This window comes from Pongo abelii, chromosome 9 (assembly GCF_028885655.2).
Source record: "Pongo abelii isolate AG06213 chromosome 9, NHGRI_mPonAbe1-v2.0_pri, whole genome shotgun sequence".
NCBI classification, from domain to species: Eukaryota; Metazoa; Chordata; class Mammalia; order Primates; family Hominidae; genus Pongo; species Pongo abelii.
The window spans coordinates 74906513-74924411 of NC_071994.2; the positions used below are offsets into that span (position 1 = coordinate 74906513).

At 37.7% G+C, this 17899-nt stretch overlaps 1 protein-coding gene and 1 non-coding gene across 8 annotated transcripts in view; both read right to left on the reverse strand.

Annotated features, from left to right (window-relative positions):
* Positions 1–17899, reverse strand: part of FCHSD2 (FCH and double SH3 domains 2) — a 308605-nt gene that overhangs the window by 30998 nt on the left and 259708 nt on the right. The gene's annotated exons all lie outside the window — the stretch shown is intronic.
* LOC112135704 (U6 spliceosomal RNA) lies at positions 1443–1549 on the reverse strand. The gene has a single exon (XR_002916941.1). It is a non-coding gene; the product is annotated as a U6 spliceosomal RNA (small nuclear RNA).

Here is a 17899-nt window from a genome sequence, read left to right on the forward strand (position 1 = left end):
ATAGCAAAGATAAGGAATCAACCTAAATGCCCATCAATGATCGACTGGATAAAGAAAATGTGGTACATATACACCATGGAATACTATGCAGCCATAAAAAGGACAGAGATCATGTCCTTTGCAGGGACATGGATGGAGCTGCATGCCATTATCCTCAGCAACCTAAGGCAGGAACAGAAAACCAAACACTGCATGTTCTCACTTGTAAGTGGGAGCTGAACAATGAGAACACATGGACACATGAGTGGGGGCGAACAACACACACTGGGGCCTGTCAGGGGGTGATGGGCGGGGAAGGAGAGCATTAAAAAGAATAGTTAATGGAAATGGGCTTAATAGCTAGGTGATGGGTTGATCTGTGCAGCAAACCACCATGGCACACATACCAGGATTACTTTTGCACCACCCTAATAACAAACCCGCACATCCTGCACACATATCCTGGAACTTAAACGTTGAAAAAAAAATTAGCTAGGCATGGTATCACGGGCCTGTAGTCCCAGCTACTGGGGAGGCTAAGGTGGGAGAATCACTTGAATCCAGGAAGGGGAAGTTGCAGTGAGCAGAGATCGCACCACTACACTCCCGCCTGGGTGACAGAGCAAGACTCTGTTAAAAACAAACAAACAAACAAACAAACCAAGAAACTATATAACCGTCATGAAAGGAAATTACTTAAAAGGAAAAAAAATCATACATGATCCTATCAGTCTTACATGGCAAATATTCTCAAGGCTTTGTCCACATGCAGACATATTTTTGCACAACTGTATTCTTTGTGGCAATGCAGCTTAGCTTTTACTTTTTAAGTTACCATTTTTTAAAAAATTATTTATTTTTTTGAGACAGAGTCTCATTCTGTCACCCAGGCTGGAGTGCAGTGGTATGATCTTGGCTCACTGCAACCTTCACCTCCTGGGTTCAAGCAATTCTCCTGCCTCAGCCTCCCAAGTAGCTGGGATTACAAGTGTGTACCACCACACCCGGCTATTTTTGTGTTTTTAGTAGAGGCGAGGTTTTGCCAAGTTGGCCAGGCTGGTGTCAAGCTCCTGACCTCAGGTGACCCACCTGCTTCAGCCTCCCAAAGTGCTGGGATTACAGGCGTGAGCCACCTCACCCAGCCAAGTTACCATTTATTATAAACTTCTTGTTTATATCCCTATCAAAAAAAGGAAATCAAGGCTTTTTTCCCTCAAATTAATTAAGTTCTTCCTAATCGATTAATTAGAACAATCTTGATATTCACTAGCAATTCTTCCCTGGCACAGATGCTAATTTTTCACTTGAAGCAGGGCAAGAGAAGGGGAGAGGGAGGGGAGATAGTGAAGAAGGGAAATAGGGTTGGGGGGAGGGAAGAAGAGAAAGAGAGAGACAGAGAACATGAACGAAAGAAAGGAATCAGGGTCTCCTAATAATGGAATACTTGCTTTTTTTTTTTTAATAAAAGTATGGAATGCTTCACGAATTTGTGTGTCATTCTTGCATAGGGGCCATGCTAATCTTCTCTGTATCGTTTCAATTTTAGTATATGTGATGCCGAAGTGAGCACATACTTGCATTTTGACAAGGGCACGGTATTGATGATAGATCAAATATAACTTGTGACGAGGAAGAGATCAAGAGTGATAAAGTCTGTTTCCTTTTCCTGTTCATAAGGCTGTGCCTCAGAACATCCTGAAATCCAGCATTTTCAGTAGCCTTCTAACCCATCTCCTGGACTTTTTCTCCTCTGTAATCCATCTTTTACAGTCTGTGAATGACCTCATCATGTTGCTCCCCTGTTTAAAAACTTTCATAACTCCTGACTATTTACTGAGTAAAGAATTAACTAATTCTTAACTAGGAATAAAAAATATCTTTCACAGTTTGGCTGAGTTATTTCCTTCTACTGTTTCTTTCTACACCCCCCCACGCTCCCACCCCACTGTCCTATTTGCTGTTCCTCTGATCCATCATGTGCTCGTGTGCCTGTGTGCATGCCAGTTCCTCTGTAAATGCCTTCTCATTGCTTTTTGATGCCTGGTGAGTGCTTATCTTTTGACGGTCCGTTCTATTACCCTTTCCACAGAGATTTTTCTAAGTATTTCTCCACCTTCCTTAGGCAGTTAATAATTCCTTTTTCTCTGCTCCTAAAGCACTCTATATAGATCTAATTACAATGTGATAGGCACTAAATTATACTTAGCTATTTAACTAAGTATGCCTGTTTGATATAAATGAGAGCTCCTTTAAGACTTGAGCATTGACATTCAGTGTTCTTCTCCTGTTACGTGTTCAGTAACCTTTTTTGAATAAATATCCTATATAACTGTGCTTCTACTTTTCCAAGAAAAGACTGAACAGACTCTATGAATTCTTTCAAGATTGGCTCTACCAATCTTGAAAGACTGCCATTCAATGATACTGAGTTATAAACTACTGTGTCTCTTTAATAATAATAATTTTTAATATTAAAGAACTTCTCTCTAAAAATTCTAACATTCTTCAGCACAAGCTTAAATAATTCCCCCTTTGGGCCGGGTGCGGTGGCTCATGCCTGTAATCCCAGCACTTTGGGAAGCCGAGGGGGGCAGATCATGATGTCAGGAGATCGAGACCATCCTGGTTAACACAGTGAAACCCTGTCTCTAATAAAAATACAAAAAATTAGCTGGGCGTGGTGGCGGGTGCCTGTAGTCCCAGCTACTCGGGAGGCTGAGGCAGGAGAATGGTGTGAACCCAGGAGGCGGAGCTTGCAGTGAGCCGAGATCACGCCACTGCACTACAGCCTGGGTGACAGTGCGAGACTCCGTCTCAAAAAAAAAAAAAAAAAAAAAAGAATTCCCCCTTTGACTTGGCTGCCTTTATTGACTAACTTGTTTGTCGATTAACGGTAATGTCTTTGTTTTTAAACTACATTTATGATGTGGCTGGCAAAAATAGCAGAGATTGAGAATAAAAAGTTACTATTCTCCAAATTCAAGAAAGGGAATAACTGCTTATTCTTTAGTCCTTGTTCCATAAACCATAAACGAGTAATCACGGAACTAGTTTTAACTGCTTTGCTCCAACAGCCATGCCTCTGAAAGTCAGCTAATCTGTGACAGCTTCTGCTTCTGCTAGTCCTCCAAACTCTAAACACCAAGGCTAAAAGTGAGCCAACCCCTTAAACATTCCTAGTTTTGAAAATGTGCCAATCCCTGACATTCAAGCTTCTCAAAACCCAATATATCAACTCTTGCTTTGTTCAGAGTCAATGTGTTTTGTGTCATTCTCTTTTGCTTAGCAAGTAATACATTCAGCCTCTTTTGCTTAGCAAGTAATGCATTCAGCTTCATTGTTTCACATATGCAAGTGGTGATCTCTTCCTTAACATTTAAGGTTCCACTAAGTTAATTTTGAGGACTCTCACTTGGTGGCTTTCTGTGGGATTCTTGGACAAACAAGTTGGAGCTGGTGCAGTGGTTTGTACCTGGAGTCCAAGCTGCTCAGGAGACTGAGGAGGGAGGCTCGCTTGAGTCCAGGAGTTTGAGGCTGCAGTGAGCTATGATCATGCCTGTGAATAGATAGCCATTGCACTCCAGTGACAAATACCTTTGGTACATAACTTTTTTTTTTTTTTTTTTTTTTTTAGAGCCAGAGTGGTTGCTCTTTTGCCCAGGCTGCTCTTGAACTCCTGAGCTCAAGCAATCCTCCTATCTTGGCCTGTAAAAGGGTTGGGATTACAGGTGTGAACTGCTGTGCCCAACAGGTACACAATTTTGATTTCCCTCCGAATTCTCTGCTTGGGGAGTTGATATCAAAAACAATTTATGTTCTGACTTGTTTCACTGGGCTTTCTTTGCTGAATTAATTTTTTTATATTAACGTTTTTAAGCAAATAGATTTTTATAAAAATTGAGGTAAAACATTACATAAAATTTACTATCTGCACCATTTTAAAGTATACAATACAATGGTTTGGGGTATCATGTACGTCTTTATATAAGATAATTGGAATTTTTGGCTTAGAGGCACTCCATTTGGTAAATACTCTTGCAAAAATCTGCTTATTCTTTTCATAATTTCTTTCTTTTTTTGGTAAAACTTTATTGACATATAGCTCAGGTGACAAAGACCTTTTGGCAACAACTTTTTTTTTTTTTTTTTTTAGGACCATACGATTCACTCATTTCAAGTCTGAAATTCAATGGCTTATAGTATATTCATAGTACATGCAACCATCACCACAGTCAAATTTAGAATATTTTATCACCTCCAAAAGAAACCACATACCATTTACCTATTGCTCTCCAGCCCCCTATTCCCTGCAGTCTTGACAATCACTATTCTACTTTGTCTATAAAGATTTACCTATTCCAGACATTTAACACATATGAAATAATATAACACATGGTCTTTTATGACTAACTTCTCTCACTTTGCATAATATTTTCAAGATTCATCTATGTTGTAACATGTATCAGTATTTCATTTCTTTTAATGGCCAAATAACATTCTATTGTATGGATATACATTAGAATGTTTATCCATTTGTCAGTTGGGAGTCATTTAGGTTGTTTCTATTTCTTGGCTATTATGAATAATATTGCTATAAACGTGTGTGTGTATAAGTTTTAGTGTGGACATGTTTTCACTTCTTTTGGGTTTATATGTAGGGCTGGCATTGCTGGATCATGAAGTAATGCTAAGTTTAACCATCTGGGGAAATACTAGACTGTTTTTCAACGTGGCTCTATCATTTGATCCCACCAGTAGGGTAATGAGGGTTTCTCCACATCCTGGAAAACGCTTGTTAATGTCTGTCTTTTGATTCTAGCCATGCTAGTGGATATAAAGTGGTATCTTACTGTTGTTCGCATTTTCCTGGATAACTATTAATGTTACGAATCTTAGGCCAGGCACAGTGGCTCATGCCTATAATCCCAGCACTTTGGGAGGCTGAGGCAGGCAGATCACGAGGTCAGGAGTTTGAGACCAGCCTGGCCAACACAGTGAAATCCCATCTCTACTAAAAATACAAAAAATTAGCTGGGCGTGGTGGCGGGTGCCTGTAATCCCAGCTACTCAGGAGGCTGAGGCAGGAGAATCGCTTGAACCCGGGAGGTGGAGGCTGCAGTGAACCAAGATCGCACCACTGCACTCCAGCCCAGGCAATGGTGCGAGACTCTGTTTCAGAAAAAAAAAAAAAAAAATGAATCTTTTCATGTGCTTATTTATTGGTCATTCGTACATCTTCTTTGGAGAAACGTCTATTCAGATACTTTTCCCATTTTTAAATTGAGTATTTTTGCCTTTTTGTTATTATGAGTTTTAATATATTCTAGAAGCAACTTTCTATCAGATACATGATTTGCAAATATTTTCCCCCATTCTGTGGGCTTTCATTTTCTTGATAGTGTCATTTGAAACATAAAAGTTTTAAATTTTGATGATGTCTAATTTATCTAGTTTTTCTTTTGCTACTTAGGCTTTGGTGTTATATCTAAGAAACTAATCCAAGGCCACAAAGACTTACCCCTGTGGGTTTTTTTGTAAGTTTATTAGCTTTCACTGTTACATTTAGGTGTTCATTTTGAGTTAGTTTGTATATATGATGTAAAGTGGGGTTGTTAAGACAATTAACTGGAAGGTCATTAAACTGAGGCAGCTCCAGCATCCCGGGTTTCTATGTAAGCAAACCAACACTCAACTCAGTATAAATGGTAAAACAAAACTGAAGCTTAACCAATCAAAAACTGCCAACTACCTTCTAACTAGAAGCTTTCCACTGGAATGATCCAAAAAAGGCTTCTACTGTGCCACTTTAACCAATCAAATATTTGCTTTGTTTTGCTTCTGAATTCACCCTATAAAAGCATACCTCTGGTGTTCCATTGGTGGAACCCTGAACTGCATATGATCTGGTGCTGCCCAAGTAATTATCGCTATTTTCTCAAATAAAAAAAAATTTAATGTGCCTAAGTTTATCTTTTAACAGGGTCAAACTTCATTCTTTTGCACATGAATATCCACTTGCCCTAGCACCATTCTAGTATGTTTTTGCTTTTTTAAGAGACAGGTTCTCACTGTTGCCCAAGCTGGAATGCAGTGGTATGACGATAGCTCACTGCTGCCTCAAACTGCTGGGCTCAAGTGATCCTCCTACTGTAGCCTTCCCAGTAGCTAGGACTACAGGTGCATGCCACCATGCCTGGCTAATTTTTAAAATTTTTTGTAGAGACAGCCGTCTCACTATGTTGCCTAGGCTGGTCTTGAACTTGTGGCCTCAAGTGATCCTCCTGCCTCAGCCTCCCAAAATGCTGGGATTACAGGTGTGAGCCACTGTGCCTGACCTCTAGTATTCATTTTAAAACAATGAAATGTTTTCATTTTTGTTTTCTAAAAGAGTGAACCAACAAGCTCTTTCTTAGAAATCACACATGCAAGTCATTTAATTGCTGAAGCAGAAAAGAGAGAAGTATTCAGTACATTCTATTTTCTCAAAGCAGTTATTCAAGTAATCTAGTTTTTATAAGATTTATTTTGTCAGTATTTTACCAAACAACAGATAAACATGGTATTTGCCAACTCAGATTTAGACTGCAGTCCCAGAATTAAACACTGCTGTCTTCTCTTTAGGATTTCAGTTGCTTATAAGTTAAAAATTGTCTAAAAGCAGAACTTTCTAGTGTTTTCAAATGAATTTTCATGATTTGCCAACTTATTAAAAATATTCAGAGTATAGCTCTCTGTCAACTTGATGGCATTCCAGATACTACTTGACCAAATCATTTTTGGAACCTTTAAAGAGGTAGAGCTTTGAAAAATAATATTTTAAAAATCCAGATCTTTTAGGATACATAATCTTGGTTTATAAACACAGCCAATTACCTAGATTTTAACACAAAATTTAACATAAGCACATATAAGTGTAAAGCTATAGTTGAATTTCAAGTTTGTAAATCTAATTTGGACTTATTCATTTGCCTTTAACATATCTCTTCTCGAAGGACAAGGACCGTGTGTGTAATGTATTACTACTTAGGACAGTGCTTTACTTGTACAATAGAATCAATAATGGTAGATAATAGTATTTGCTACTCCATCTTTGGTACCTTAAAAAAAAGCTCCAAACAGCTTTTATCATAGGTACTAGGAACTATATCATCATGTATTTCATTTAATCCACAAAACAATTCTAGGGGTCAATATTATAAACTCTATCTATCTATCTATCTATCATCTATCTATCTATCTAGCTAGCTAGCTAGCTAGCTAGCTATTATTTATTTGACAGAGTCTCGCTCTGCTGCCCAGGCTAGAGTGCAGTGGTGCAATAATAGCTCACTGTAACCTTGAATTTCTCCTGAGAAGTTGGGACCAGAAGCACATGCCACCACATCTAATGTTAAAGTTTTTTGTAGAGATGGGGTCTTGCTTTGCTGCTCGGTTGGTGTCAAACTCCTGGCCTCAAACGATCCTTCCGCCCTCCTACCCTGGCCTCCCAAAATGCTGGAATTAGAGGTGTCAGCCACCATGCCTAGCCCTAAAACTCCATTTTATAGATGAGAAAAATGATTTAATCAAGGTCACACCAACTGTGGTAAACCATTATATTAACGGTTCCCAAATAATCATGCTTCCTGGTATCCATGTAGTCCACTCCCACCATGATTCTGGGCTTGTCCATGTGATTTTCTTTGGCTAGTGGGGCATTTGCCAATTTAATGGAAACAGAGGACCCTCAGTAAGTGCTATTTGGACTTGACTTCTTGAAATATGCTGCCATCATGCTGGGGAAGTCCAGTTTAATCTATATGCTGATGAAAGACCACATGGGGAAAAGGCCCAGCCATCACAGCTGAGCCCAGCCCTCTCTGGCCAGTCCTCTAGCTGAATGTAATTGCTTGAGTAATCTCAGGCAAAACCAGCAAAAGAAATGACTAGTTGGCCTGGCACAGTGGCTGACACCTGTGATCCCCGCATTTTGGGAGGCTGAGGTGGGAGGATTGCTGAGCCCAGGAATTCGAGGTTTGAGACAGCCTGGGCAAAATAGCAAGACCCTATCTCTATAAAAAATAAAAATAAAATATTAGCTGGGTTTGGTGGTACACGCCTGTAGTCCCAGCTATTCGGGAGGCTGAGGTGGGAGGCTTGCTTGAGGCCACGAGGTTGAGGCTGCAGTGAGTTGTGCCACTGCAGTCCAGCCTGCGAGACAGAGTGAGATGGTGTCAAAAGAAAATAAAAGAATAAAAGGAAATGCATAGTCAGCACCCAGAATGGCAACAGATAATAAACCACTGTTGTTTCTGCCATAAAGTTTGGGGTGGTTTTCAAGGGCAGCAACAGATTACTGTGTTTGAACAACATAATCTCCAAATATTTGGGTATTTTCTAGCCATCTTTCTATTATGGATTTGTAATATAAGTCTAATTAATCAAGAACTTACTATGTATAATATCAATCCTTTTAAACTTATTGAAACAGGTTTATGGTCCAGTGTATGGTCTTGTTGAATGTTCTATGTGTACTTTAAAAGAACATATATTCTACTCATATGCAGTGGAGTGTTCGATGAATGCCAATTAGGTAAAGTTGGTTAATGATGTTCATCTTCTATATCCTTACTGATTTTCTATCTTCTTGTTCTATCAATTACTGAAAGAGGGATGCTGAAGTCTCCTACTACAATTGTAGATTTGTCTATTTCTTCTTTCAGTTCTGCCAGTTTTTGCTTTATGTATGTTGTGGCATTATTATTATATATACATCCAGGATTGTAATATATTCATGATGAAATGTCTTTAAAAAATCATTATGCATTATCCTTTTTAATATTCCTTGTCCTAAAACGTATTTTGTCTAACATTAATATGATCACTTCATTTTTTTTTTTTTTTTTTTAGACAGGGTCTGGACTTTGTTTTCTAGGCTGCAGTGCAGTGGTACGATCACGGCTCAGTGCAGCCTCAACCTCCAGGGCTCATCCTCCTACCTCACCTCAGCCTCCTGAGTAGCTGGGACTACAGGCATGCACCACCATGCCCAGCTAATTTTTGTATTTTTTGTAGAGATGGGGTTTTGCCACTTCAGTTTTTTTAATGATTAGTGTTTGTTCTCCTGTGATAAGCAACAGCTAAAATTTCTCCTGGATTTTTTTGCCTTTCAGTTATTGTTTCCTGCCAAGCTCCTTAGAGTCTCTGTTCCAAATGACATCCACCTTCAGGCCAGTAAGATGGAGGTTCTGCTTAAATTCTGGTTGTGCTGCTCCTTACAGATGCAGGGCTATATAATGGAAATATCACTAAGTATAGTCCTGTTCTTTCAAGGAGAAATTCCTCTCCAGGTTCTACATGCTTTGGGTCATTTTCCAGTTCTATTAAATAATTTTTGTTTTAATATTTTTACCCCAGATTAATATTGTCATCTAAAATAGTCTTATATAAGCTAGTAACCTATTACAAGAAGCAGAAAATCTCTTAGAGAGATATTTATTCTACATTCAAAGAGAATTATAAAGAAATCTAAAACTTTCAATAGTTTACTATTAATAGCAATATTCATGTAGTTCTGAAAGTGCTTAATATATACTGCAGTTATTATTCTATAATATACAAAGCAGGCTGGGCATAGTGACTCACGTCTATAATCTCAACACTTTGGAGGCTGAGGCAGGCAGACTGCCTGAGCCCAGGAGCTCAAGACCAGCCTGAGAAACATAGGGAAACCCTGTCTCTACAAAAAATGCAAAAATTAGCTGGGTATGATGGCACATGTCTGTAGCCCCAGCTATTTGGGAAATGGAGGTGGGAGGATTGCTTTAACCTGAGAGGTGGAGGCTGCAATGAGTGCCACCGCACTCCAGCCTGAGTGACAGAGACCTTGTCTCAAAAAAAATCTTTTTAAATATATAAAGCAAATAAAATATTAGATAATATGATTAGGAATAAAACTTTTTGGTGTAAGAGGCAAAAAGGACATAAATAAATGTAAAATCAAAGAAATCAAATAAGTTCAATAAAATCCCTCTGGCTGGGCATAGTGGCATGCACTTGTAGTCACAACTATTTTGGAGGCTGAAGCAGGAGGACCATTTGAGTCCAGGAGTTCAAGGCTACAGTACACTATGATTGTGCGTGTGAATAGTCACTGCATTCCAGCCTGGGAAATATATTGAGACCCTGTCTCTAAAAATAAGTAAAATCCCTCTAATTGTCCATGTTAATTGGAAATATCAACATGAACTCATGATTTAAAAAAAGTTATCCCTGGCTCTAACAACAAAGAAAAGATAAAAAATAAAATGGCACTTAGAACAATAAGCACCTTCACAGCCCAGGCCTTAGTGTCTAAATACCATTTTCTATTAACAGAATCAGAGCTTCTTGGAGAAACAGCTAATTCTAAGTCTGGACAGGAAAAATATAAGGTGAACACTGTGATAGCTTGTTGTGCTAGGAAGAAAGTATTCAAGGACTAATGCAGGTAATGTCAAAAGTACACAGAAGTCAGTTGAATGGACTCCCAGTTTTAGATAATATGGAACTTAAAGTGACAACTGGAATTGATAATATACTAAATAGATAAAAATCTATAATAAGTTGAAATGATGTCAGGTGGAACTCCAGGAGGAGAGGCAAACAATAACTACTAAGAAAAGAATATCTACAGTAGAGCTATGAACTGAAAAATTCCTAGAGCTTGTACAGGGTTGAAAAACATTAAAACTCTGTGGTGGCTCATGCTTGTAATCCCAGCACTTTGGGAGGCCGAGGCGGGCAGATCACCTGAGGTCAGGAGTTCGAGACCAGCCTGGCCAACATGGTGAAACCCCGTCTCTACTAAAAATACAAAAAAAATTAGCTGGTTGTGGTGGCAGGCACCTGTAATCCCAGCTACTTGGGAAGCTGAGGCAGGAGAACTGCTTGAACCCAGGAGGCAGAGGTTGCAGTGAGCAGAGATCATTACCACTGCACTCAAGCCTGTGCGACTGGCTTGAGTCTCAAAAAAAAAAAGAAAAAAAGATATTACAACTCTATCCAGCCAGAGTTGAGAGAACTTGGTGTATACCCACGGCATTAGTATAGGGCTAATTTCTAATTTATCTCTACATTAACCCAAACAAAGCTTAAAAACAAGCTTCAAAATGATCAAATTGATCTGCAAGTAACTGACCTGGCAGCCAAAACAAAACTCAATAGTCTTTATAAGAAGAAAATAGAATCTAGAAACTTAATAACCAAACAGTCACTATGTCTAGGTTCAGTAAAAACTTAGTAGGTATTTGAAAAGCAGAAAAACATGAGCCAAGAGAAAAATCAGTCAAATGAAATGACAGAGATGATGGAATGAGTAGACAGGAACTTTAAAATTGCTGTTATAAATATACTTAGAGGTTTAAAGAAAAACATGAAGATAAATAGGAATGAACTAGAAGATAAAAGAAGAACCATACAGAACTTATAGAGCTAAAAATATAACATTTGAAATAAAAATTCACAAGATGGCCTTAACAGTAGTTTATACACTATAGAAGAAATATCCATAGGTTTTAATAGACACTAATAATAACTCATCAAACTGAGACTGAGATAAAAAATAAGGCCAGATAAAAATGTGTGGAATGAGCTTTGCACATGACATGTAGGATAATATCAAGTGATTTAATATTCATGTAATTGAAATCATAGAAGAGGACAGAAAACATATATCAAGGCATAATGGGCCAGGCTCAGTGGCTCATGCCTGTAATCCCAGCTACTTGGGAGACTGAGGCAGAAGAATTGGTTGAACCCAGGAGGCGGAGCTTGCTGTGAGCCGAGATCGCGCCATCGCACTCCAGCCTGGGCAACAAGACTGAAATTCTGTCTCCAAAAAAAAAAAAAAGTAGTCCTGTTTACAATAGCTACCAAAACCAAAACAAAACAAGACAAACAAAACAAAACAAAACAAAAAAAACAACCCCAAAAACAAAAAAACAAAAAACCACAACCCCAGGAATAAATTTATCCAAGGAGGTGAAAGATCTCTACAAGGAAAACTACAAAACACTGATGAAAGAAACTGAAGAGGACACAAACGAATCCATGTGCAATTGCTATCAAAATCAATAACATTCTTCACAGAAATAGAAAAAAAAATCCTAAAATTTGTATGGAACCACAAAAGTCCCTGAATAGCCAAAGCAATTCTGAGCAAAAATAATAAAGCTGGAGGTAATACACTACCTGACTTTAGCAACCAAAACAGCATGGTATTGTCACAAATACAGACACACAGACCAATGGGACAGAATAGAGATCCCAGAAATAATGTACTTATAGCTAACCAATTTTTCCCAAAGGTGCTAAGAATTTACATTGGGGAAAGGACACCCTCTTCAATAAATGCTGCTGGGAAAACTGAATATCCACCTGCCAAAGAATGAAACTAGATCCCTATCTCTCACCATATATAAAAGTCAGCTCGAAATGATTAAAGACTTTAAAAATAAACCCAATATTATGGCTGGGCACAGTGGCTCACACCCGTAATCTCAGCACTTTGGGAGGCTGAGGAGGGTGGATCCCTTGAGCCCAGGAGTTTGAGACCAGCCTGGGCAACATGGCGAAACCCCATCTTACTAAAAATAACAAAAACTCAGGTGGGAGGATCACCTGAGCCTGGGGAGGCCAAGGCTGCAGTGAGCTGTGACTGTGCCACTGCACTCCAGCCTGGGTGACAGAGTGATACCCTGTCTCAAAAAAAAAAAAAAAAAAAAAAAAAAGAAAACAAACAAACACCCATACTATAGAACTAGTACAAGAAAACATAGGGGAAATGCTTCTGGACATTGATCAAGGGAGATTTTTATGGCTGAGACTTTAAGGCCACAGGCAACAAAACAAAAACCAGACAAATAGGACTATATTAAATTAAAAACTCTATGCCGCAAAGGAAACAATCAACAGAGTTAACAGATGACCTACAGAATGGAAGAAAATACTTGCAAATTATTCATGCAACAAGGGACTAATATCCAGAATATACACGGAACTCAAACAACTCAATAGCAAAATACCATGTAATCTTATTAAAAAGTGGGCACAGGATCTGTAACCACTTTTCTCAAAAGAAGACATAATGGCCAACAGGTATATGAAAAAATACTGAACATCACTGATCATCAGTAAAATGCAAATCAAAACCAGATATGAAAACCAAAATCAGATATGATCTTACCCCAGTTAGAATCACTATTTACCAAAAAGACGAAAAATAACAAGTGCTAGCGAAGATGCAGAAAAAAGGGAACTGTTATATACTGTTGGTGGGAATGTAAATTAGTACAGCTATTATGGAAAACAGCATGGAGGTTTCTCAAAAGACTAAGAATAGAACTACTATATGATCCAGCAATCCCTCTTTTGGATATTTATCCAAATGAAAGGCAATCAGTGTATCAAAGTCATACCTTCATCCCCTGTTTATTACAGCACTATTCACAGTGGCCAAGATGTGGAATCAACCTAAGTGTCCATCAGTGGATTAAGAAAATGTGATATATACACACAATGGAATGCTATTCAGTCATAAAAAAGAATGAAATCCTGTCATTTGCAGCAATATAAATGGAACTGGAGGTTATTATGTTAAGTGAAATAAGCTAGGCACAGAAAGACAAGTATCATATGTTCTCACTCATGTGTGGGAGCTAAAAAATGTTAATTATAGAAGTAGAGAGTAGAGGCCGGGGCTGGGCGCAGTGGCTCACACCTGTAATCCCAGCACTTTGGGAGGCCAAGGTGGGCGAATCATGAGGTCAGGAGATTGAGACCATCCTGGCTAACACGGTGAAACCCCGTCTCTACTAAAAACACAAAAACAAAATTAGCTGGGCGTGGTGGCGGGCGCCTGTAGTCCCAGCTAGTTGGGAGGCTGAGGCGGGAGAATGGCATGAACCCGGGAGGAGGAGCTTGCAGTGAGCCGAAATCGCGCCACTGCACTCCAGCCTGGGCGACAGCAAAAAAAAGAAAACAAAAAAAAAAAGAAAAAAAAAGAGAGCAGAGGCCAGGCGCGGTGGCTCACGCCTGTAATCCCAGCACTTTGGGAGGCCAAGGCGGGTGGATCATGAGGTCAGGAGTTCGAGACCAGCTTGGCCAACATGGTGAAACCCTGTCTTTATTAAAAGTAAAAAAATTAGCCGGGTGTGGTGGCGCGCGCCACTGCACTCCAGCCTGGGTGACAGAGCAAGACTCCGTCTCAAAAAAAAAAAAAAAAGTACAGAGTAGAATGATGGTTATCAGAAGCTGGGAAGGATTGCGGGGAAGGAGAAGAAGAGAGATTGGGGAATAGAAAGAAGCAAACAGTTAAATAGATGGGATAAGTTCCAGTGTTTGATAGCTTAGCAGGGTGACTATAGTTAATCATTAATTCAAAATAACTAGAAGATTTGAAATGTTCTAAATACAAAGAAATTATAAATGTCTGAGGTGATAGATATCTTAATTACTCTAATTTGATCATTATACACTGTATGCATGTATCAGAATATCACATGCATCTCATAAATATGTACAATTATTTTGTATCAATAAAAAATTAAGAAGCCAAAAAAGGAAACAAAGAGTGCCTAAATAAATAGAGAGACACATCATGTTCATGAATTAGAAGACAACATTGTTGAGAAGTCAATTCTCCTCAAATTATTTGTGGATTCAATGCAATCCCAATCAAAATGCCCGCAGTCTTTTTTTGTAGAAGCTGATGGCAATGAGAACAGTCCAAATAATTCTAAAACAAGAATAGTGTTGGAGGAATTATACTATCTGATTTCAAGACTTACAATGTCATTAAGACTGTGATACTGGCATAAGTATAGACATACAGACCAATGGAACTGAATAAAATTGAAAATATTCATACACATACGATTAGTTGTTTTCAATACGGGTGCAAAGGTAATGGGAAAAGCATACTCTTTAAAATATGATGGTGGAACAACTGGCTATCTGTATAGGAAAAAACAAAACAAAACAAAACAACAACAAAAAAACCAAACATGACCCTTAACTCATACTAGACCTCAACAATTTAACTAGAAATGTTTAGGATCACAGTCCACAAAGAAAAGCTTGAACTATAACACTTCTAGAAGACAACATGAGAGGATATATCACAACCTTGATCAGGCAAAAATTTCTTAGAACACAAAAAACACTAATCATAAAGGCCAAAATTCATAAATTAATCTCATCAAAATTAAGTTTCCAATCTAGAAAATGAAAAGGTAAGCCAAAGACTGGAAAAAATATTTGCAGTACATGTACCTAAAAAATGACTAATATCCAGAAAACATAAAGAATTAACTCAGAAATAAGACCAATCCAAATTTGGGCAAAAGATATTAACAAATACTTTACTAAGGGGGATATATGAATGGCTAAAAAACTTATAAAAAGATGCTCAGCATAGTTAGTTAATGTCACTAGTCTGTAGTCAAATGCAATTCAAAACCACAGTGAGATACCATTACACACACACTCAAATGGCTAAGTTTAAAAAGACTGACAAGTCGGAGGCAGTGGCTCACGCCTGTAATCCCAGCACTCTGGGAGGCCAAGGCAGGCAGATTGCTTGACCCACAAGTTTGAGACTAGCCTGGGCAACATGGTGAAACCCCATCTCTACAAAAAAATAGAAAAATTAGCCAGGCATGGTGGAGTGCGCCTGTAGTCCCAGCTACTCGGGAGGCTGATGTGGGAGAATCGCTTGAGCCCAGGAGGTTCGGGCTGCAGTAAGTTGAGATCGTGCCACTGCACTCCAGCCTGGGTGACAGAGTGAGACCATGTCTCAAAAAAAAAATTTTTTTTTTTAATGAGGTCATAATAATACCCAAGAAAAAAAAATACCCATTCACCACCACTGGAGGTGACTAGCACTTGGTAATTGCAAAGAGGAAAGAAAGAATCTTTATCATGGAAAGATCTGGTAGCACACCACCTTATTAAGAGACCACTCTTAGTATCATTAATAGCAGGACAACTTGATATTACGATTCTTTATGTGATGAAAAACATCACATCATCTATGAACTATTTCTGCCTAAAACACTAACCTGCCTCTAATCAGGCCTTAAGACCTAACTTCCATTTTATAGAACACAATTAATGGGTCAATCTAACAAACACATAAAGCCAGTATTGCAAAATATAATAGTTGAATCTAGATGTTAGGAAATACATGTTTATTCTTCATATTTTCTGTATGTTTGAAAATTTTCAGTAAAAAATAAAAGTGATTAGTCAAGAGATCTGCTAACATAGCATAAATACAGTGAAACCTCACAGTAACAGGTCCAGAGGTAATGTAAATCTGGAAATAATGTGATTAGAAATATATATATGAGAAATATATAGCTGTGTGTATATTATATGATCATATATGGTTTATATATGATCATATATAGTTTATATATGATCATATATGATCATATATAGTTTATATATGAAATACATGTTTATTCTTCATATTTTCTGTATGTTTGAAAATTTTCAGTAAAAAATAAAAGTGATTAGTCAAGAGATCTGCTAACATAGCATAAATACAGTGAAACCTCACAGTAACAGGTCCAGAGGTAATGTAAATTTGGAAATAATGTGATTAGAAATATATATATGAGAAATATATAGCTGTGTGTATATTATATGATCATATATAGTTTATATATGATCATATATAGTTTATATATGATCATATATAGTTTATATATGATCATATATAGTTTATATATGATCATATATGATCATATATAGTTTATATATGATCATATATGATCATATATAGTTTATATATGAAATACATGTTTATTCTTCATATTTTCTGTATGTTTGAAAATTTTCAGTAAAAAATAAAAGTGATTAGTCAAGAGATCTGCTAACATAGCATAAATACAGTGAAACCTCACAGTAACAGGTCCAGAGGTAATGTAAATTTGGAAATAATGTGATTAGAAATATATATATGAGAAATATATAGCTGTGTGTATATTATATGATCATAGTTTATATATGATCATATATATATAAAAGATCATATATAGTTTATATATGATCATATATATATAAAAGATCATATATATACACATATATATATAGAGTCTTGCTCTGTTGCCCAAGCTGGAGTACAGTGATCCAACCATGGCTCACTGCAGACCAACCTTCCAGGATCAAGCCTCTGCCTCCCAAGTAGCTGAGACTACAGGCACGTGTCACCATACCCAGCTAATTTCTTTTCATTTGTAATAGAGACAATGTCTCATCTGTTGCCCAGGCTGCTCTCAAACTCCTGAGCTCAAGTGATCTTCCCGCCTCAGTCTCCCAAAGTGATGGAATTAGAGGCATGAACCACTGCACCTGGCCTAAAAATTTTGTTTTAATAGCAGGGTCACTCTTGTCATTAACTTTGCAATAATGAGGACTCACATTTTATATAACCAGTGTTCTCTCTTTTGTATAGGTATTTATAATAAATAAAGTATCGAATGAAAAAGAAAAACCAATGCAAATGATATACAGGCAGAAGAAAGGAAAAGGGTGTGTGCAGAAACCATTATTGTTAATTCCTTTGAAGACTCTCATGGTCTAGTCTATCCAAAAATTTTATTATGATAATCCTGTAAGTACTACCCCAATAAATATGCCCTCATATTTGCTGGCTAATTTTAGTTAGGCTATTTTTTGTATCTGTTAAGTGGAAACCAAGTGAGAGATTATTTTATGCTAACAGTAAAATTAATTAAATGCTATAGATATTGAAAACTGAGAAAACGGATCTGCTACAATGGCTTTAGCATACTATACTCAACATTTTTGATAAGAAAACTATCTTTGAGAATGTAGACTTAAATACTTGCATTAGAAGAGGTGAGACATCGTGGTATGAGAATTTCACTTCATA